Here is a 7,639-nt window from a genome sequence, read left to right on the forward strand (position 1 = left end):
GAATAGACAGGCAGAACTATACTAGTGAGGGACCTCAACATCCCCATCTCAGAACTAGATAAATCTAACCACAAAATAAACTAAAAAGAAGTTAAGGAGTAATAGAATTTTAGAAAAGTTGGATTTAATAAGCCTCTGGAGAAAAATTGAATGGGAATAGAAAGGAGTATACCTTTTTCTCAGTAATATATGGCACCTATAAAAAAAACTGAGCATGTATTAAGGCATAAAAATACTATGGTCAAATGCAGAAAGGCAGAAGTAGTAAGTGCATCCTTTTCAGATCATTATGCAATAATAATCACTATGTAATAAAGTGCCACCAGAAATATAGACTATAATTAATTGGAAACTAAATAATTTCATCCTAAAGAATGAGTCAGTCAAACAAGTCATAGAAACAATAAGAAATTCATCCAAGAGAATGACAGTAATGGAGACACCTTCTAAAACTTATGGAATGCAGCCAAAGCAATTCCTTAGGGGAAATTTTATATCTCTAATTCTTACATGAAAGGACATCAATGAATTTGACATGCAACTACAAAAAGCTAGAATAAGAACAATAAAAAATGCCCAATTTAAATACTAATTAGAAATCTGAAAATCAAAGGAGAGATTAATAAAATTGGAAGTAATATAACTATAAAATTAATAAATAAAACTAAGGGCTGGTGTTTTATGAGAAAACCAAAAAAATAGAGAAACCTTGGTTAATTTGATTTAAAAAAAGAAAGAAAACCAAATCACCAGCATCAAAAAGAAAAGGGTGAATTTACCACCAATGACAAGAAAATTAAAGCAATAAGTAGGAGCTATTTTGCCAACTGTATGCCTGTAAATCTTACAGTCTAAATAAAATGGATGAATACTTATAAATATTTAAATTTCCCAGATTAATATAAGAGTAAATAAAATACTTGAATAACCCCCATTTTAGAAATAGAAATTGAACATGCCCTCAATGAACTCCCTAAGAAAAAAAATCCTAGGCCCAGAAGGATTTAAAAGCGAATCTACCAAACATTTAAAGAACAATTAATTCCAATACCATTTAACTATTTGGAAGAAAGGTGGAAAAAGGAATTCTACTAAATTTCTTTTATGACACAAATATGGTGCTGATACCTAAACCAGGAAGAACCAAAACATAGAAAGAAAAGTATAGAACAATTTCCTAATGTATACTGATGCAAAGATTTAAATAAAATATTAGCAAAGAGATTTCAGCAATTTATCACAAGGATCATACACCATGACCAGGTGGGACTTATACCAAAAATGCAGGGCTCGAGGCAGCTAGGTGGCGCAGTAGATAAAGCACCAACTCTGGATTCAGGAGGACCTGAGTTCAAATCCAGCCTCAGACTCTTGACACTTACGAGCTGTGCAACCTTGAGCAAGTCACTTACTCCTCATTTCCCTGGGAGAAAAAAGCAGGACTGGCTCAATATTAAGAAGACTATCAGCATAATTGACCACATCAATAATGAAACCAGCAGAAATCATATGATTTTCTTAGTAGATGGGAAAAAGCTTTTGACAAAATACAGAACCCACTCCTATTTAAAACACTAGGGAGCATAGAATAAATGTAAGCTTTGCTTAAATGATAAACAGTATCTAAAACCATCAGCAAGCAGCTATATAATGGGAATAAAGTTAGAAGCATTCCAATACAATCTGGGGGAAAACAAGGATGTCCATTATCACAACTGTTATTCAATATTGTACAAGAAATGTTAGCTTTAGCAATAAGAGAAGAAAAAGGAATTAGAATAGACAAGGAGGAGCCCAAACTACCACTCTTTTCAGATAATATGATGGTATACTTAGAGAATCCTAGAGAATCAACTAAAAAACTACTTGAAACAATTAACAGCTATAGCAGAGTTGAAGGATATAAAATGAACCCACATAAATCATCAACATTCTCCATATGACCAACAAAGTCCAGCAGCAAGAGATAGGAGAAATTCCATTTAAAATGACTATAAACAATATAAAAAATTTGGGAATCTACTGAAAGAGAAATCCAGGAATTATATGAACACAATTACAAAATACTTTTCACCACAAATAAAATCAGATCTAAATAATTGAGAAAATAGCAATTGCTCATGGGTAGGCCAAGCTATATAATAAAAATGACAATTCTGCTTAAATTAATTTATTTATTCAATGCCATACCAACCTACCTAAAAAAGTATTTTATACAGCTAGAAACAATAATAGCAAAATTCATCTGGAAGAAAAAAAGGTCAAGAAAATCAAGGGAATTAATGGGAAAAAGAAATCCAAAGGAAGGTAGCCTAGCAATACCAGATCTAAAATTATTATAATGTGGCAAACATCAAAACTATTTGGTACTAGCTAAGAGATAGAGTGGTAGGTCAGTGGAATAGGTTAGGCACACGAGACACTATATACAGTAAAGGAATATAGTAATCTCCTATTTGATAAAACCAGAAAGTCCAGCTTCTGGGATATCGACTCACTATTCGCCAAAAAGTGCTGAGAAATTTGGAAAAATAATTTTGCAGAAACTAGGCATCTCACCATATAACAAAATAAAGTCCAAAATGTGGTACATGATTGATACATAAATGGTGAAACCATAGGCACATTAGAAGAGGAAGGAATAATTTACCTGTCATATATATGGAAAAGGAAGAATTTATGACCAAACAAGAAATAGAGAACATTATGAACTGCAAAAAAGGATAACTTTGATTACATTAAATTGAAAAGAATTACACAAACAAAACCAATGCAACCAAGATTAGAAGGAAAGCATAAAGCTGGGAAACAAATTTTACATCCAGTGTTTCTTATAAAGACCTCATTTCTCAAATATATAGAGAACTGAATGAAATTTATAAGAATATGGTCATTCCCCAATTGAGAAATGTTCAAAGGATATGAACAAGTAGTTTTCAGATGAAGAGATTAAAGCTCTCTATAGTCATATGAAAAACATGTTCTCAATCACTATTGATTAGAGAAATGCAAATTAAAGCAACTCTGAAGTATCACCTCCCACTTATCAGAGTGGCTAATAGGACAGAAAAGGAAAATGATAAGCGTTGGAGAAGATGTGAGAAAACTGTAATACTAATTCATTGTTGGTGGATGTTGTGACTGATCCAACCATTATGGAAAACAATTTGGAACTATGCCCAAAGGGCCATAAAATTGTGCATACCCTTTGACCCATACCACTACTAGGTCTGTATCCCAAAGAGATGATAAAAAAGGGATAAGAACCCACATGTACAAAATATTTATAGCAGCTCTTTTTTGTGGTGGCAAATAATTGAAAATTGAAGGAATGGCTGAACTAGATGTAGTAAACAAATGTAATTGAATATTATTGTGCTATAAGAAATGATGAGCAGGCCAATTTCAGAAAAATCTGGACTTACATGAACTGATACTGAGTGAAGTGAGCAGAACCAGAACATTGTATAGTAACAGCACATTGTGTGAAGATCCACTATGATTGACTTAGCTCTTCTTAGGAATACAATGATCCAAGACAATTCCAAAAGCCGCATATGGAAAATGCTCCCCACATCCAGAAAAAGAACTATGGAGTCTGCAGATCAAAGCATACTATTTTCATTTTTTTCTTTCTTTTTTCTCTTTCTTTCCCTTCTTTCTTTCTTTCTTTTCTTTCTCTTCTTTCTTCTTTCTTTCTTTTTCTTTCTTTCTTTCTTTCCTTTCTTTCTTCTTTCTTTCTTTCTTGTGGTTTTTCCCTTTTGCTCTGATTCTTCTTTCACAGCATGACTAATATGGAAATATTTTAACATGAATGTACACATATAACCTATACAACATTAGTAGCTGTCTTTGGGAAAAGGAGGAAAGGGAAGAACATTTTGAAGCTCAAAATCTTACAAAAATGAATGTTGAAAGTATCTTTACATGTGATTGGGAAAAAAATAAATACTATTAAAAAAAAGAAACAGCCAAATTCTTTAGACAGATGAGCATTCTCATTTGAAGTAATCTTTCTTGGCAAGATTGTACGTATATACTGCCTTACCTATTCCTTATGTGAGTACTTGTACTGTGGGGAAAAGATATATCGTTTTCAAGCTATGTGGCAAAATTCTGATTTTAGGCCTACTTGCTTTCTTCCTCAGTGAAGCCTAAATATCCTGATCATCATCTATGTAAGAGTCCCTTCTTCTCTTTGTTCAGTCACATCCAATCAGTGCTTCATACCTAACTCTTAATGAAGTTGCCTCTGACTTTTCCAACTCTTATTAATCTTTCTACCCTCTGAGTTTCTATATTTACCACATAATTTAGTACCTTATTATAATACCTCTAGTCTAGTCCATATTCAGAGTCAGGGTAACTCGATCTCTAAAGAGAAGATATGCATTATTCTTCCACTCAGCACACACACACACACACACACACACACACACACACACACAGAGTGTGTATGTATACACATATATTCACACTTATACACACATATGTATACATGTGTACACACAAATACAAATCCTGTATATATCTTTCTATTCCAAAGTATATGCCTAACTAGTTCAAACACATATATAGATAATTTGGCGGAGGGATTAGACCTATGATTCCATTGTTGTAGGCCAACAAAACAAATAAAAACCTTCTATTAATGTAGCTCAGCACCTATTCTGTGAATTGTAGTCTGAGATATGAAAAATTAAGTGACTTGCCTAGGCTTCAATACCCAATAGATGTCAGAGGGGGATCTTGAACCTAGATCATCCTAGGTTTGAGGCCACTTCTCTATTTACTATCCCATTATGCTTTGGGAATTTTCCCTAATTGTCTTCCACGTCTGGAATGCTTTCCAGGCTCATCTCTGCCTCCAGGTTTCCCTGACTTCCTTTGAGTCCTAAATGACATTTTAATCTTCTAAAGGAAGTCTTTCCCAATCCATCTTTATTCTAGGCTTTTCCTCTATGAGTTTTTTCCTATTATCCTGTATATAGCTTGTTTGTAAATATTTATTTGTTTGTTGTCTCTTCCATTATGTTTGTGAGCTCCTCAAGGACAGGACTGTCTTGTCTTCTTTTTGTATCCCCAGAATTTAGGCACACTTCCTGGCACATAGTAGGCACTTAATTCTTTTTTATTGATTGATTGAAATAATCTATCCTGTTTAAAACATAGTTTACTAAGACTTCCTTTACTCTTTTTTCCTTTTCTAACCCTTCCAACCTGTGTATTGATTATTTATTCGTTATTGTGTAATGATGGAAGGAAGGATGAGGGAAATCAGCTTTTATATAGTACCAACTATGTTCCAGGATTGTATTAAGTACAATTTACAAAATTATCTCATTTGATCCCAACAAAAACCCTGTGACATAAGTGTTATCATATCCCCATTTTACAGTTGAAGAAATTGAGGAGGTTCAGTGACTTGCCTAGGGTCACAAAGATAGGAAGTATCTGAGACAAGATTTTCATTTATGTCATCCTGACTCCAGGTTCACTCTCTCTGGACTGTATCTCCAGTTACCTCATGATGGAACCCAAAACAAACACAACCAAAACTCCACATAACAAGCCATTGAATCATAGTTACTCATCATCATACAATAATCACTCATACTTATACTTTGAGGTTTCCCTCAGTGAAGACTAAATATTCCTGGTTATCATATTCTGGTTAAGAGCCCTTATTCTCTTTTTTTATGGACACCTTTTATTATTATTCAAATTCCATCAAAGTAATTTTATCTTACTTTTTTCTTATTCTGACAGTTATGTTTCCTTTTTTCCTTTTGTTGGTTTGGGAGCTGCTTCTTTTTTCTATGTTAAACTTCCATGCATCTGAATATAGGTTTTGGTTATTTTAATAGTAGTTCTTAGTAGGCTGTCGTAACGAAGTCTTTTGATTATAATTCATGTCTTTTGCAGCTTCTGATTCAGCAAAATGAGTTACCTTCAATTCTCACTTTCTTTTCGCATGGAAATTGTTTTAGTATTGTTTCCTTGATGACATGTAAATCTTCTATCTAAAAGCCCTTTTTATCTAGCTCCCTGAGTATAGTTAAAATAGGCTTTTTTTAAAAATGCATTCTCTTTATTTGATTGTTTTTGAGATTATGAAAACCTTGAACTGCCCTATTATATGATATCAGATCTCATTTTAAAGAGATGCCTGTAAGATAATAAGATAAGTCATCTGGAGGTACACTTAAAATTACATCATTCTCCATGTCAAAGATTGGTTTGAATCCTGTGGATTATTAATTTCCAACAGTTTTTCTGGCCCATCACCATCACATTTAGTAAGCCTCTCTAATGAGTCAACCTCAGAACAGTTAGACTTTTCCTTTTAAGCACCATTGACTCCCTATACCACCCTTTTCTGATTTTTATGATGAACAGCAGTCACAAACTCCATATCACGGGTTTTTCCTTTGTTTCTTAGCCACACACAGAGTATAGTCCTACCAATGGAGTTACAGAAAAGGTTTTTCTCCTTAATAAAATATTGATTTTATAGGGGCTACATAATGACCTCAGTTTGGTTAACATGGCCCTTGGAGAAATCCCAATACATTTTCTTCGTCATCATTCATCTTTGCTGAAATCAGTTCCTGATTGAGGTCAGGTTTTTGCTTTGGCAAATCTAGACTCTATTAAAGCTCTGATTGCACACTTCGTGATTATTCAAGAGGCCTAGTAAGCAGAGGGTCAAGGTAACAAAGGATGAAGTTGTTTTGCTTCTTTTCCCCAATGCATACAGCATGTGAAAATATTTGTCAACTGTCTGTATGTGTCAATGAAACTTCACTATTGATGTGCCTTTTTAGTATCCCCTGAGGAGGGCCTATTAAACTCAGATCTATGGAGCTATGAAATGAAGTGTGACTAATGCAGGTTTTAGAGGACATGGTTAACAAGATGACTGCTATTGATGATATCAAGGAGAAAGGTTAAGTCACTGAATAAGCAGCCTCATGCTCTAATCACTGCTGCTTTAACTTATGGATGACTCACAAGTGTTCGAAATCCAGAAAATTTGGCTAGCAGCAAGCATGAAGCTGCTGTACTGGGGATGCAGTCTGTCGTTGCTGAGGACCATACTCATAACACTGATGTACCCTATTGAGTGCTGTGAGGTTAGAAGCTACTTTGGAACAATAGGGGAGATCAAAATGCCCATGAAAGAATGGGGGAGTCACAGGATGCCTAAGCTCATATATTAAAGCTGCTCTTTGGGCGTATTCATAGGGAAATCATTTTAAGCAAGATCCTGGGATCCATGGATACCCAAGGGTGTCTATAAATGGATTCAGGGGGTCTATGACCTTGGGTGGCAGAAAAATTATATCTCTGTTTTCACTCCTTTGGCTCCCTTTGCACTCTTATTTTGTGTTTACTTAAAACATTTGGATAGTTAGAGGCTTTTATGTTGTCTCTGTGCTCTAGGTGGCTCAGTGGATAGAATGCCTGGCCTGGAATCAGGAAGACCTGAGTCTAAATTCTGACTCTTGACACTTACTAGCTGTGTGACCTGAGCAAGTCACTTAATCCTGTTTGCCTCAGTTTCCTCACCTGTAAAATGAGCTGGAGAAGGAAATGGCAAACCACTCTAGTATCTTAGCCAAGAAAACCCCAAATG

Source organism: Dromiciops gliroides, chromosome 1 (genome assembly GCF_019393635.1).
Source record: "Dromiciops gliroides isolate mDroGli1 chromosome 1, mDroGli1.pri, whole genome shotgun sequence".
NCBI lineage: Eukaryota > Metazoa > Chordata > Mammalia > Microbiotheria > Microbiotheriidae > Dromiciops > Dromiciops gliroides.